This window comes from Brienomyrus brachyistius, chromosome 4 (genome assembly GCF_023856365.1).
Source record: "Brienomyrus brachyistius isolate T26 chromosome 4, BBRACH_0.4, whole genome shotgun sequence".
Classification (NCBI taxonomy): domain Eukaryota; kingdom Metazoa; phylum Chordata; class Actinopteri; order Osteoglossiformes; family Mormyridae; genus Brienomyrus; species Brienomyrus brachyistius.
Window position 1 is genome coordinate 14,715,796 of NC_064536.1, and position 15,065 is coordinate 14,730,860.

A 15,065-nucleotide genomic window follows, 5' to 3' on the forward strand; every position below is an offset into this window, starting at 1 on the left:
CTCCTATCCCTCGTCTATCGACCTGGTGCTGGACTTTTTCAGTATTCGGCAGAGGAGCTTCTCCGGCTCCGATCTCACTTGTTGCATCCTCCGCCGGCAGAGTTTCTCCTCCATCCAGACATTACTTTCCTGCCTCGTAGGAGGTACATTCATCTGAGATCTCGTTGGCATTTTCACTCTGACATCTCCAAACCGATAAAATCCTATTGGTCCACCTCTCGATGCACTCAATGCAACACCGGCCGGCTTGTTAACCACGAGGTATTAGCCAGCCTAACCAGGTCGGCTAACAACTCCGACAACAATTACAACATCCTTGTCAACTTCGGCTTATTAAACATCCGCTCACTTACGAGCAAGGGGCATCTCATCCAGGATCTCCTCATCAACCATAAGTTAGATCTTCCATGTTTGACTGAGACTTGGCAACAACCTAATGACTTTTCACAACCCAACGAGGGGAAGATTGTGGCGTAGGAGGCAGTGCTAATGTTCGGCAACCTGAGGGTTGCAGGTTTGAGCCCTGGTTCCTTAATATTGCGAAGATGGAACTATGTGGACCGAGTGATATTGTAAATATGAGATTGAAATGATTATGTGCTATTGAGGACGACACCCAGACTCTTATCCTGAGGGGCCACAAGAGTTATCGATTGTGATTGAAAAACTGGGTGCAGAAACAGAAAAAGAAAAGGAAACAGACCTTGTTTTCATACGAGCTAAAGAGTTGAGAAGGTTATTGAGACTATTGTTATAGTGAGAAACCAGAGCATCAGGGGTGGATAAATTATGTGTAGCCAAGTGGGGAATAGTGATCCCTTTGCCCTATTGGTTCCCCTGTGTTTTGGGCGGGGCTTAGCGCTATATAGAGAGTGGATTCAGTTAGGTATGGTGCTGACGCAGTTCCTGTTGCTGGCGGTGGAAGTAGCAGCTGTGCTGTGAGTGGGCAGGGGGTTAATTGGTTTCCGTAACCATCCCTTAGCCATTGGTTGCGGTATATTGATCGCATGGTTGGTGAAATGCATGCCGCTGGGGAGTTGCGTCCTGTTGCTGTTGGGGAGGTGGTGAAGGCAGCCCCAGCAGTGGTATAAGTCTTCCGGTTGGTGGTAGGTATATCGGGGAGATTAGCGGGGTATTTAGTTGTTAGCGTGGCCTGTAAGTATTTTAATATATTGCAGGTTTACTGGGGAACGTGGACCTCGCCGCTGTTTTGTCTGTCCGGTTACCAGTGATCGACATCCGTGTATCCTGTGGAGAACGTGGATTCGTGGGGTGGCCAGAGCGGGACTTTGGTGCCAGGAGTTGCTCGGCTATTCCGCTGCCGATTGCGGCATCTAGTCTATGCATATACTGCCTCAAGATTTTGTATTTTGGTTGTTTTGGTATGCTTTACTTTATTGCATGTATTAATTATTTGTGTTTGCCTTGGTTTGTTAATTTATTTTGACTGTGATTTTGTATTTATCTTGGGGGCAGTTAAGCAGGCCTAGTGGGGTAATGGAAAGCGGCGGTACCCTACTAACCTGGTGTTTTGTTCCCTCATCTGTGTTTCATGGCTAGTAGCCTTGCGCAGCACCCGCCTGGTGTATGGTGGACGTCACCCGTGTGCGTGTGCTGTAAAGTCACCGGTGTTGGTGTATTACGCCGTGTGCGGGGTCGATGGCAGGGATTGGGCGCCTACGGGGTTTTAGATTTATGGTGTGGACTACTGAACCTGAATGTAATAGTTTCAACATGTTTGAAACTTGAATGTAATAAAACAAATAACTTTTACTGGCTCGCATCTCTGGCCCTTTCCGGTGATTCGAACCTGTGTGCTGTTTTGAGGGTTGGGGTGTTAGGGTCCCCAGGGCAGTGTCCCTGGGGTGGCGTAGTCGGCTACTCATAGGAAAAAAAGGGGTATTATAGATCGCTAGGCCACATATGTATATTCAATACAGTATTAATACCATAATCTGGATTAATTTGCTTAATATTACGATACTTAATATTACGATGATTGGCGGGGGCAGCATGGTGGTGCAGTAGTTAGCACTGTTGCCTCACACCTCTAGGACCCAGGATCGAGTCTCCGCCTAGGTTACATTTGTGTGGAGTTTGCATGTTCTCCTCATGTCATTGTGGGGTTTCCTCCGGGTACTCCGGTTTCCCCCCACAGTCCAAAAACATGCTGAGGCTAAATTGTCCGTATGTGTGCATGTGTGAGTGGATGGTGTGTGAGTGTGCCCTGCAATGGGCTGGCCCCCCATCCTGGGTTGTTCCCTACCTCGTGCCCATTGCTTCCAGGATAGGCTCCGGACCCCCCGCAACCCAGTAGGATAAGCGGTTTGGAAAATGGATGGATGGATGGATGTTTAGTAAATTCATTTAAGAGTTAAAATGCCAAATCTCGCGACAATGAGCCGCTGCGTACAGTGAACTGCGTAATTAAGCTTTTTTCTCTCTCTCTTTCATGGATGGTACAGGGAGCAGACATATTGCATGGCGCTCGGTAAATTGTGTTAAACTTTGTACATATTCATGAAGGAAATTAGCACCAGTGTTTACAGGGACTTTAAAGGCACCAGCTTCGTTTCATGACAAGCAGCCAATGAGGTATTTGCTTTATTTCATTTTGTAGTTTTCATTTATCTTAATGTTATGTACCGTGTTTATCATCAATGTATTTATATTATGTTTTATTTAAAAAATGTAGTTCTCACGGGGTGAAGTGTGCTGGCGTACCGTGTGCTGACCTGATGGCGAAACGGTGGATTCGTCAGCTGAATGAGCCACGTCCAAGCAATAAACGCCCGTTTTTTAAAGTACCGACCTGTGCCTGTGTTTTCATGAAGAGAGCTACAGCGACTATATTTCTAGATGATTTGTTCATTATTTGTGCTACAGTAGGAACTGAGGTGAGTTTTACCCTCAAGTAAAGTGTCATCGTGAAATCTTACCTTGCAATATAAAATATCTATATTATTCCAGGATCTTATTCCTGTGCAGCAAGAAATTGAAGAAGAGGGTACAGACAGGGTGGAGTGGGTGGGGAAGAGTGACAGGAGTGATGTGTGACAGAAGGGTGTCTGCAGGGGGGTGTCTCGCTTTATTTAAATGCACATTTACCTTTGATCTGATGGAAATGGTCCCTCTCTGAAGCCGATTGGTTCCACCATTGACCTGTCACTCTTCATTGAAACACAGCTGGGTACAGGTGAGCCTGCTCTCTCCATCAGGAGACTGTGGACAGTCAGAGGAAAATCCTCATTATTTAAACATAGTCCATATAATTCACATTAAATCTTCAGTTATTTAGCCTTCTGCTCTGCCTACATGTACTTTTATATGTCATATAACTCATGATGCAAACAGGCTTGCTTAATATGAAATAGTCTCACCTAAAAATAAAATTCCAGTATTGAAGGTTTAATATCACTGTTACAATCTCAGTTGCTAGACTAGGCTGTCGTTGCTTTTCATTCCTGTTTATTGATTTATTTGTTTATATGTTTATTGGTTAGTTTATGCTCCACTTCGTTACTTGTGACCATTTCTGATAGGATGGATGATCTGTTTGTTCCCTCTAGTATAAAAGAACTGGCTGATTGGGGGATAAAAAGGAGGAGAATGAAGATGCTGAGGCCTTTTTATTAATCTACACGTATTAACATGTTCCACACTGAGCCCTGGCTAGGAGCCCTTTCTGCTTTGGTATTATGGACTGGCTCAATTGTCAGGTGCACTATGCTGTAGGAAGTGACACGAGTTCTTACGAGGTAGCATCTGGCATCGTGACGTGCTTCTGAATATGAAAACATCTACACTGTAGTAATTAATTATCTCCGCCAGCTCAGGACAGCCTAAATGGTAAGAATATAAACTTATTTATATTACATCAACAATCCCACTCTGGAGAAGCCTAAAGAGGATCTGGTCAGCTTGCTCAGTTTCTTCGACAAGTGTTTCCAGAGGATCATCATGGGGAAACCCAAGGCTCCGGATCTCACCACTACGCCGACGACTAGCAAAACTACTCTGTCTACCAAGAGGAGCCGGCCTGAGGATTCGCCCCAAGTTGCCTATTCACCTGGCCAAGAATTTGCAAACGTTCTGGACTCTATAAACAAGAAACTATGTAGCTTTAAGGAATGTATGTCCTTGTTGGAAATCCTCCTCAGAGAGTTCCAAGAGTTATGGGGGTCTTTAGAGTTCAGCCAACAATAAGTCGAAACATCCATCCATCCATCTATTTTCCAAACCGCTTATCCTACTGGGTCGCGGGGGGTCCGGAGCCTATCCCGGAAGCAATAGGCACGAGACAGGGAACATCCCAGGATGGGGGGCCAGCCCATCGCAGGGCACACTCACACACCATTCACTCACACATGCACTCCTATGGGCAATTTAGCAACTCCAATTAGCCTCAGCATGTTTTTGGACTGCGGGGGGAAACCGGAGTCCACAGAGGAAACCCCACGACGACATGGGGAGAACATGCAAACTCCACACACAGGTAACCTAGGCGGAGACTCGAACCCGGGTCCCAGAGGTGTGAGGCAACAGTGCTCACCACTGCACCACCATGCCACCCCCGATGTATTTATGTTATGTTTTATTAAAAATATGTAGTTCTCACGGGGTGAAGTGTGCTGGCGTACCGTGTGCTGACCTGATGGCGAAACAGTGGATTCGTCAGCTGAATGAGCCACGTCCAAGCAATAAACACCCGTTTTTTAAAGTACCGACCAGTGCCTGTGTTATCATGAAGAGAGCTACAGCGACTATATTTCTAGGTGATTTGTTCATGATTTGTGCTACAGTAGGAACTGAGGTGAGTTTACCCTCAAGTAAAGTGTCATCGTAAAATCTTACTTTGCAATATAAAATATCTATATTATTCCAGGATCTTATTCCTGTGCAGCAAGAAATTGAAGAAGAGGGTACAGACAGGGTGGAGTGGGTGGGGAAGAGTGACAGGAATGATGTGTGACAGAAGGGTGTCTGCAGGGGGGTATCTCGATTTATTTAAATGCACATTTACCTTTGATCTGATGGAAAAGGTCCCTCTCTGATGCCGATTGGTTCCACCATTGACCTGTCACTCTTCATGGAAACACAGCTGGGTACAGGTGAGCCTGCTCTCTGCATCAGGACACTGTGGACAGTCAGAGGAAAATCCTCATTATTTAAACATAGTCCATATAATTCACATTAAATCTTCAGTTATTTAGCCTTCTGCTCTGCCTTCATGTACTTTCATATCCCATGAAGCTCTTATGCAAACAGGCTTGTTTACAGTTAGTCTTAATGTGAAATAAATTGTCTCGCTCATAGTTAAGATTCCAATATTAAAGGTTTAATATCACTGTTACAGTCTCAGTTGCTAGACTTGGCTGTCGTTGCTTTTTATTCCTGTTTATTGATTTATTTGTTTATATGTTTATTGGTTAGTTTATGCTCCACTTCATTATTTGTGACCATTTCTGATAGGATGGATGATCTGTTTGCTCCCTCTAGTATAAAAGATCTGGCTGATTGGGGAAGAAAAAGGAGGAGAATGAAGATGCCGAGGTCTTTTTATTAATCTACACGTATTAACATGTTCCACCCTGAGCCCTGGCTAGGAGCCCTTTCTGCTTTTATATTATGGCCTGACTATAGACCCAAAGAGACATGCATGCTAGTGGCTGTAACAGTCGTTTTACCATAAATCACAATGTTCTTCACAACACGACCCTGACAGTGTTCCTGTCTTATTCGAGTATCTTCAAACAGGACGGTCTGGAGACAAAGTAAGAGAGGTGAGATTAAGATGGTTTGGGCCTGTGCAGAGGAGAGAGGCCAGGCAAGGGGAGAAGAGGAGGAGCAACGAGAAAGTATGTGGATGAGGGGAGGGAGGACATGCGGGTGGTTGGAGAGAGAGATGAAGAAGCAGAGGACTGAGGGAGAAGGAGACAGATGATCCACTGTGGTGACACCTAATGGGAGCAGATGGAGAAGAAGAAGGAGAAGAAGAAGAAGCCTGGTCCATTAAACATGTTGAAACTGAAGCCTGAATCTGAGCAAATCTAATGAGTCCATAAGGATGCATTTATGTTTTATCAAAGCAGAAACGTCCATCCCAGAAGAGGACAATCTATTGTCCAGTCCTCCTTAATCGATATACCGCAGTGCGCAAGTGAGCCTGCTTTTCTCCAGCTTTATGCTGAGGATTGATATTTACAACATACTTTTCAATTAATTAACTTCCCATTCCAGCTCGCAGAAAGTCCGTTTTTACAGTAATCTGCATCCCTTTACCTCAGGTGTAATTTATATAGAATACAGTCAGAACTTCTGTTGAAATTCTCAAAGACAATGAGATTTGAAAAAGTAAAACAATTATACATTGATTACAAACTTTTTCCTCATAGCTTGTGTGTGCCTGTACGCCTTTTGACTGAGAATCTTAGTGTTATAAACAGTGTCAGTTTAAATGCACATTTACCAATGAGCTGATGGAGAAGGTCCCTCACTGAGGGTGACTGGTTCCATCATTGACTTGTTGCTCTTCATGGTAACACAGCTGGGTTCACGTGAGCTTGCTCTCTCCAAAAGGACACTGTGGAGAGTGAGAGGAAAGACCCTCAATATATAAATATAATTCATATGAGGACAGCATCACATTAAACCTTCAGCTGTCTAGCCTCCTGCTCTGCCTTCCTGTACTTTGATATTCTGTGAAGCTCTTGATGCAAACATAATTGTTTACAGTTAGCTTTAATGTGAAGTAAATTGTCTCATCTGAAATTAAGATTCCAATATGAAACGTTTAGTATCAGTGTTGCAACCTCTGTTGCTAGACTTACCTGTTGTTGCCTTTTTCCTGTTTATCAATGTATTTGTTTATATATTAATTTATTTGTTTGCACTTTACTTCATTATTTGTGACCATTTCTGATAGGATGGATGATCTGTTTGCTCCCTCTAGTATAAAAGAACTGGCTGATTGAGGAAGAAATAGGAGGAGAATGAAGATGCTGAGGCCTTTTTATTAATCTACATGTATTAACATTGTCACACCCAGCTCGTCCGCTCCTCGTGTGTGCCACGCCCCCCTGATTGTCCATGTGTGCTTCCCTGATCGTACCCAGCTGTACCCTGTTGTTTGGTCTATTTCAGTCCATGTCTTACCTCAGTTCTTCGTCTGTCATTGATGTTAGCTGATGTTAGTTATCATCTGATGTCTCTAGTCCTTGGTCATTTGAATAAACCCCAGTTTCCCTGACTTTGGACTTCCTGCCTGATCCTTGCCTGCCTGTCTGCCTGTGCGCATTACCCACGCTCACTGAAACGTGACAAACATGTTCCACACTGAGCCCTGGCTAGGAGCCCTTTCTGCTTTGGTATTATGGCCTGACTATAGACCCAGAGAGACATGCATGCTAGTGGCTGTAACAGTTGTTTTACCATAAATCACAGTGTTCTTCACAACACGACCCTGACAGTGTTCCTGTCTTATTCCTTTTCCTTTTACTCCTGTGATCACTGGAATTTTTTATAACTATTACTGATTAGAATTTAAAAAACTCATTGCCACGTTTTTGAGAATATATATTTTTTGAGAATACTGCCACCTCAGCTAGTGGCATAGATGCTGTCGCAACAATGACAATTTATTCCCTGGGGGGGTGGGGGATAACATTACCCCACAATATATTTTGGTCAGTTCCCAAAAGTCTAAAATGTCTCAAGAAAGTTCAATAAGTTAAAACTGATTACGCTCATATTCGAAAATGCTGGGAAGATGTTCTAATGTCTGTTCGTAAAGCAGTACAAACACACATGTCCTGTCTTACCGTACAATTCCCCTTGTTTTAAACTCCACAGGGGAGGTCATTTCAGAAGCAGCTCCCTCCATTTTTGTACCGATCCACACCAGATAACTGCTGCTGGGGCCTCTGTGAACATGAAGGGTATCTGTGTATCATTAACTTATTTATTTACAATATTTGGCCACTGTTTAGGTGTCCCCCCCTGCACTGGTTTGAGTAACAGTGTATGACACCCGCAATACACAATCCAGCTCCCATATAACACCTGCAACATTAATTCACTGGCACCACCACTGCATGTAAGTGTCATACATGCTTGTTTTATTAATGGTTCTATTCATTAACTAAAACTGGTAACACTTTACTTCAGGGTACACAAATAATGTAGTATTATGCTATTACTTATGCATTACTGGGAGCCCAGATGAGTGAATGCTGGTGTGTCTTGCTGCCGTTACTCTCCGGTACTTTCCGGTCATTTATACTGTTTTTTCTGAATATTGTAATTACCGACTGTAGTTACTTCTCGCCCAAGAGATTTTCCTCTAATCTATTTTGCTATCATCGGTGATTTACTTTTGCGAGTGGACCAAGATTAGTTTACCGTAGTCTCGGCTACAGGACCACTTAGGTGTGTTTATCTGGGCTGCTTGGTTCCGACAGTGATGTGGGCTGGCGGTATTTATGTTTTGTCTGCGATCGTCTGGACTCTCCTATCCCTCGTCTATCGACCTGGTGCTGGACTTTTTCAGTATTTGGCAGAGGAGCTTCTCCGGCTCCGATCTCACTTGTTGCATCCTCCGCCGGCAGAGTTTCTCCTCCATCCAGACATTACTTTCCTGCCTCATAGGAGGTACATTCATCTGAGATCTCGTCGGCATTTTCACTCTGACATCTCCAAACTGATGGAATCCTATTGGTCCACCTCTCGATGCACTCAATGCAACACCGGCCGGCTTGTTAACCACGAGCTATTAGCCAGCCTAACCAGGTCGGTTAACAACTCCGACAACAATTACAACATCCTTGTCAACTTTGGCTTATTAAACATCCGCTCACTTACGAGCAAGGGGCATCTCATCCAGGATCTCCTCATCAACCATAAGTTAGATCTTCCATGTTTGACTGAGACTTGGCAACAACCTAATGACTTTTCACAACCCAACAAGGGGAAGATTGTGGCGTAGGAGGCAGTGCTAATGTTCAGCAACCTGAGGGTTGCAGGTTTGAGCCCTGGTTCCTTAATATTGCAAAGATGGAACTATGTGTACCGAGTGATATTGTTAATATGAGATTGAAATGATTATTTGCTATTGAGGACGACACCCAGACTCTTAACCAGAGGGGACACAAGAGTTATCGATTGTGATTGAAAAACTGGGTGCAGAAACCGAAAAAGAAAAGGAAACAGACCTTGTTTTCATAGGAGCTAAAGAGTTGAGAAGGTTATTGAGACTATTGTTATAGTGAGAAACCAGAGCATCAGGGGTGGATAAATTATGTATATTCAATACAGTATTAATACCATAATCTGGATTAATTTGCTTAATATTACGATACGAGATGATTGGCGGGGGCAGCATGGTGGTGCAGTGGTGAGCACTGTTGCCTCACCTCTGGGACCCATGATCGAGTCTCCGCCTAGGTTACATGTGTGCGGAGTTTGCATGTTCTCCTCATGCCATTGTGGGGTTTCCTCTGGGTACTCCGGTTTCCCCCCACAGTCCAAAAACATGCTGAGGCTAAATTGCCCGTATGTGTGCATGTGTGAGTGAATGGTGTGTGAGTGTGCCCTGCGATGGGCTGGTCCCCCATCCTGGGTTGTTCCCTACCTCGTGCCCATTGCTTCCGGGATAGGCTCCGGACTCCCCGCCACCCAGTAGGATAAGCGGCTTGGAAAATGGATGGATGGATGGATGTTTAGTAAATTCATTTACGAGTTAAAATGCCAAATCTCGCGACAATGAGCCGCTGCGTTCAGTGAACTGCGTAATTAAGCTTTTTTCTCTCTCTCTTTCATGGATGGTACAGGGAGCAGACGTATTGCATGGCGCTCAGTAAATTGTGTTAAACTTTGTACATATTCATGAAGGAAATTAGCACCAGTGTTTACAGGGACTTTAAAGGCACCAGCTTCGTTTCATGACAAGCAGCCAATGAGGTATTTGCTTTATTTCATTTTGTAGTTTTCATTTATCTTAATGTCATGTACCGTGTTTATCATCAATGTATTTATATTATGTTTTATTTAAAAAATGTAGTTCTCACGGGGTGAAGTGTGCTGGCGTACCGTGTGCTGACCTGATGGCGAAACGGTGGATTCGTCAGCCGAATGAGCCACGTCCAAGCAATAAACACCCGTTTTTAAAGAACCGACCTGTGCCTGTGTTGTCATGAAGAGAGCTACAGCGACTATATTTCTACATGATTTGTTCATTATTTGTGCTACAGTAGGAACTGAGGTGAGTTTTACCCTCAAGTAAAGTGTCATCGTAAAATCTTACCTTGCAATATAAAATATCTATATTATTCCAGGATCTTATTCCTGTGCAGCAAGAAATTGAAGAAGAGGGTACAGACAGGGTGGAGTAGGTGGGGAAGAGTGACAGGAGTGATGTGTGACAGAAGGGTGTCTGCAGGGGGGTGTCTCGCTTTATTTAAATGCACATTTACCTTTGATCTGATGGAAATGGTCCCTCTCTGAAGCCGATTGGTTCCACCATTGACCTGTCACTCTTCATGGAAACACAGCTGGGTACAGGTGAGCCTGCTCTCTCCGTCAGGACACTGTGGACAGTCAGAGGAAAATCCTCATTATTTACACATTGTCCATATAATTCACATTAAATCTTCAGTTATTTAGCCTTCTGCTCTGCCTTAATGTACTTTTATATGTCATATAACTCATGATGCAAACAGGCTTGCTTAATATGAAATAGTCTCACCTAAAAATAAGATTCCAGTATTGAAGGTTTAATATCACTGTTAAAATCTCAGTTGCTAGACTTGGCTGTCGTTGCTTTTCATTCCTGTTTATTGATTTATTTGTTTATATGTTTATTGGTTAGTTTATGCTCCACTTCATTATTTGTGACCATTTCTGACAGGATGGATGATCTGTTTGCTCCCTCTAGTATAAAAGAACTGGCTGATTGGGAAAGAAAAAGGAGGAGAATGAAGATGCCGAGGTCTTTTTATTAATCTACACGTATTAACATGTTCCACACTGAGCCCTGGCTAGGAGCCCTTTCTGCTTTTATATTATGGCCTTACTCAATTGTCAGGTGCACTATGCTGTAGGAAGTGACACGAGTTCTTATGAGGTAGCATCTGGCATGGCGACGTACTTCTGAATATGAAAACATCTACACTGTAGTAATTAATTATCCACGCCTGCTTAGGACAGCCTAAAGGGTAAGAATATAAACTTATTTATATTACATCAACAATCCCACTCTGGAGAAGCCTAAAGAGGATCTGGTCAGCTTGCTCAGCTTCTTCGACGAGTGTTTCCAGAGGATCATCATGGGGAAACCCAAGGCTCCGGATCTCACCACTACGCCGACGACTAGCAAAACTACTCTGTCTACCAAGAGGAGCCGGCCTGAGGATTCGCCCCAAGTTGCCTATTCACCTGGCCAAGAATTTGCAAACGTTCTGTACTCTATAAACAAGAAACTATGTAGCTTTAAGGAATGTATGTCCTTGTTGGAAATCCTCCACAGGGAGTTCCAAGAGTTATGGGGGTCTTTAGAGTTCAGCCAACAATAAGTCGAAACATCCATCCATCCATCCATTTTCCAAACCGCTTATCCTACTGGGTCGTGGGGGGTCCGGAGCCTATCCCGGAAGCAATGGGCACGAGGCAGGGAACATCTCAGGATGGGGGGCCAGCCCATCGCAGGGCACACTCACACACCATTCACACACACATGCACACCTATGGGCAATTTAGCAAGTCCAATTAGCCTCAGCATGTTTTTGGACTGTGGGGGGAAACTGGAGTACCCGGAGGAAACCCCACGATGACATGGGGAGAACATGCAAACTCCACACACATGCGACCCAGGCGGAGACTCGAACCCGGGTCCCAGAGGTGTGAGGCAACAGTGCTCACCACTGCACCACCATGCCACCCCCGATGTATTTATATTATGTTTTATTAAAAAATGTAGTTCTCACGGGGTGAAGTGTGCTGACGTACCGTGTGCTGACCTGATGGAGAAACGGTGGATTCGTCAGCCCAATGAGCCACGTCCAAGCAATAAACACCCGTTTTTAAAGAACCGACCTGTGCCTGTGTTGTCATGAAGAGAGCTACAACGACTATATTTCTAGGTGATTTGTTCATTATTCGTGCTACAGTAGGAACTGAGGTGAGTTTTACCCTCAAGTAAAGTGTCATCGTAAAATCTTACCTCGCAATATAAAATATCTATATTATTCCAGGATCTTATTCCTGTGCAGCAAGAAATTGAAGAAGAGGCTACAGACAGGGTGGAGTGGGTGGGGAAGAGTGACAGGAGTGATGTGTGACAGAAGGGTGTCTGCAGAGGGGTGTCTCGCTTTATTTAAATGCACATTTACCTTTGATCTGATGGAAATGGTCCCTCTCTGAAGCCGATTGGTTCCACCATTGACCTGTCACTCTTTATGGAAACACAGCTGGGTACAGGTGAGCCTGCTCTCTCCATCAGGACACTGTGGACAGTCAGAGGAAACTCCTCATTATTTAAACATCCATCCATCCATTTTCCAAACCGCTTATCCTATTGGGTCGCAGGGGTCCGGAGCCTATCCCGGAAGCAATGGGCACGGGGCAGGGAACAACCCAGGATGGGGGGCCAGCCCATCACAGGGCACACTCACACACCATGCACTCACACATGCACACCTATGGGCAATTTAGCGACTCCAATTAGCCTCAGCATGTTTTTGGACTGTGGGGGGAAACCGGAGTCCCCAGAGGAAACCCCACAACGACATGGGGAGAACATGCAAACTCCACACACATGTCACCCAGGCGGAGACTCGAACCCGGGTCCCAGAGGTGTGAGGCAACAGTGCTAACCACTGCACCACCATGCCGCCCATATTATTTAAACATAGTCCATATAATTCACATTAAATCTTCAGTTATTTAGCCTTCTGCTCTCCCTTCATGTACTTTCATATCCCATGAAGCTCTTACACAAACAGGCTTGTTTACAGTTAGTCTTAATGTGAAATAAATTGTCTCACTCATAGTTAAGATTCCAATATTAAAGGTTTAATATCACTGTTACAATCTCAGTTGCTACACTTGGCTGTCGTTGCTTTTTATTCCTGTTTATTGATTTATTTGTTTATATGTTCATTGGTTAGTTTATGCTCCACTTAATTATTTGTGACCATTTCTGACAGGATGGATGATCTGTTTGCTCCCTCTAGTATAAAAGAACTGGCTGACTGGGGAAGAAAAAGGAGGAGAAAGAAGATGCCGAGGTCTTTTTATTAATCTACACGTATTAACATGTTCCACACTGAGCCCTGGCAAGGAGCCCTTTCTGCTTTTATACAACCCCAAATCAGAAAAAGTTGGGACAGGGTGGAAAATGTGCATAAAAAAATAAAGCAGTAATTCACAAATGTCCCTTAACTTTTATTTCATTGCAGACAGTATGAACACAAGATAATTCATGTATTTTTTGGTCAACATCATCTGATTTGTAAATAAACATCCATTCTTGCCATTCAGGCTTGCAACACATTCCAAAAAAAGTTGGGACAGTACAGCATTTACCACTTTGTACAGTTCCCCTGTCTTTTAACAACACTTAAAAGACGTTTAGGCATTGAAGAAATCAAGTGACTAAGTGTTGCAGGTGTTAGTTTGTCCCATTCTTCCTGCAAACAATGTTTTAGGTGCGCAACAGTACGGGGTCTTCTTTGACGCAATTTTCGTTTCAAAATGCGCCAAACATTCTCTATTGGAGACAAATCAGGGCTGCAGGCCGGCCAGTCAAGCATCCGCACCCTCTTCTTACGCAGCCATGCCTTTGTTATGCGCGCAGTATGTGGTTTGGCATTGTCTTGCTGAAATAAGCATGGGCGTCCCTGGAAAAGACGTCGTCTTGAAGGCAACATTTGTTCCTCCAAAACTGAGATATACTTCTCAGCATTGATGGTGCCATCGCAGAAGTGCAAGTTACCTTTGCCGAAGGCACTGACACAACCCCATACCATGACAGACCCTGGCTTTTGGACTTGTATCTGGTAACAGTCTGGATGGTCCTTTTCCTCTTTGGTCCGCAGCACACGGCGTCCATTTCTTCCAAAAAAGATGTGAAAAACCGATTCGTCTGACCACAATACACGTTTCCACTGCACAATGGACCATCCCAGATGCCTTCGAACCCAGAGAAGTCGACGGCGCTTCTGGATGCTATTTATGTAGGGCTTCCTTTTGGCACAGTACAGTTTTAGCTGGCATTTCCTAATGTAGCTATGTACTGTAGTGCTTGAGAGTGACTTCCTGAAGTAGTCCTGAGCCCACGCAGTTATATCATTTATTGATGAATGACGGTTTTTAATGCAGTGCCGTCTGAGGGCTCGGAGATCACGGCCATTCAGTTTAGGCTTGCGCCCTTGGCCTTTGCGCACGGTGATTTCTCCAGATTCCCTGATTCTTTTCACTATGTTATGCACTGTAGAGGGAGGAATGCCCAAATCTCTTCTTATCTTTCTTTGAGAAATGTTTTTCTTCATCATTTCAAAGATTTTTGCCCGCACTTGATGGCAAACTGGCGATCCTCTGCCCATCTTTGCTCCTGAAGGAGTAGGCCTTTCCTTGATGCTGCTATTGTACCGAATCATGATTGCAATCACCTGTTAACATCACCAGTTTCAAATCACATCATTATTTAGTTATTATGCCTCATTACTACCCCTGAATTGCCCCTGTCCCAACTTTTTTTGGAATGTGTTGCAAGCCTGAATGGCAAGAATGGATGTTTATTTACAAATCAGATGATGTTGACCAAAAAATACATGAATTATCTTGTGTTCATACTGTCTGCAATGAAATAAAAGTTAAGGGACATTTGTGAATTACTGCTTTATTTTTTTATTCACATTTTCCACCCTGTCCCAACTATTTCTGATTTGGGGTTGTATTATGGCCTGACTATAGACCCAAAGAGACATGCATGCTAGTGGGCTGTAACAGTCGTTTTACCATAAATCACAATGTTCTTCACAACATGACCCTGACAGTGTTCCTGTCTAATA

General features: G+C 44.0%; 1 protein-coding gene and 1 long non-coding RNA gene across 2 annotated transcripts in view; both read right to left on the reverse strand.

Annotated features, from left to right (window-relative positions):
• The window catches only part of LOC125739964 (uncharacterized), a 262,341-nt gene that overhangs the window by 51,169 nt on the left and 196,107 nt on the right, over positions 1-15,065 (reverse strand). The gene's annotated exons all lie outside the window — the stretch shown is intronic.
• Positions 5,622-7,922, reverse strand: LOC125739975 (uncharacterized). Its single transcript, XR_007397407.1, has 3 exons — positions 7,821-7,922; positions 6,470-6,583; positions 5,622-5,763 (listed from the first exon to the last, which is right to left on the reverse strand). It is a non-coding gene; the product is annotated as an uncharacterized LOC125739975 (long non-coding RNA).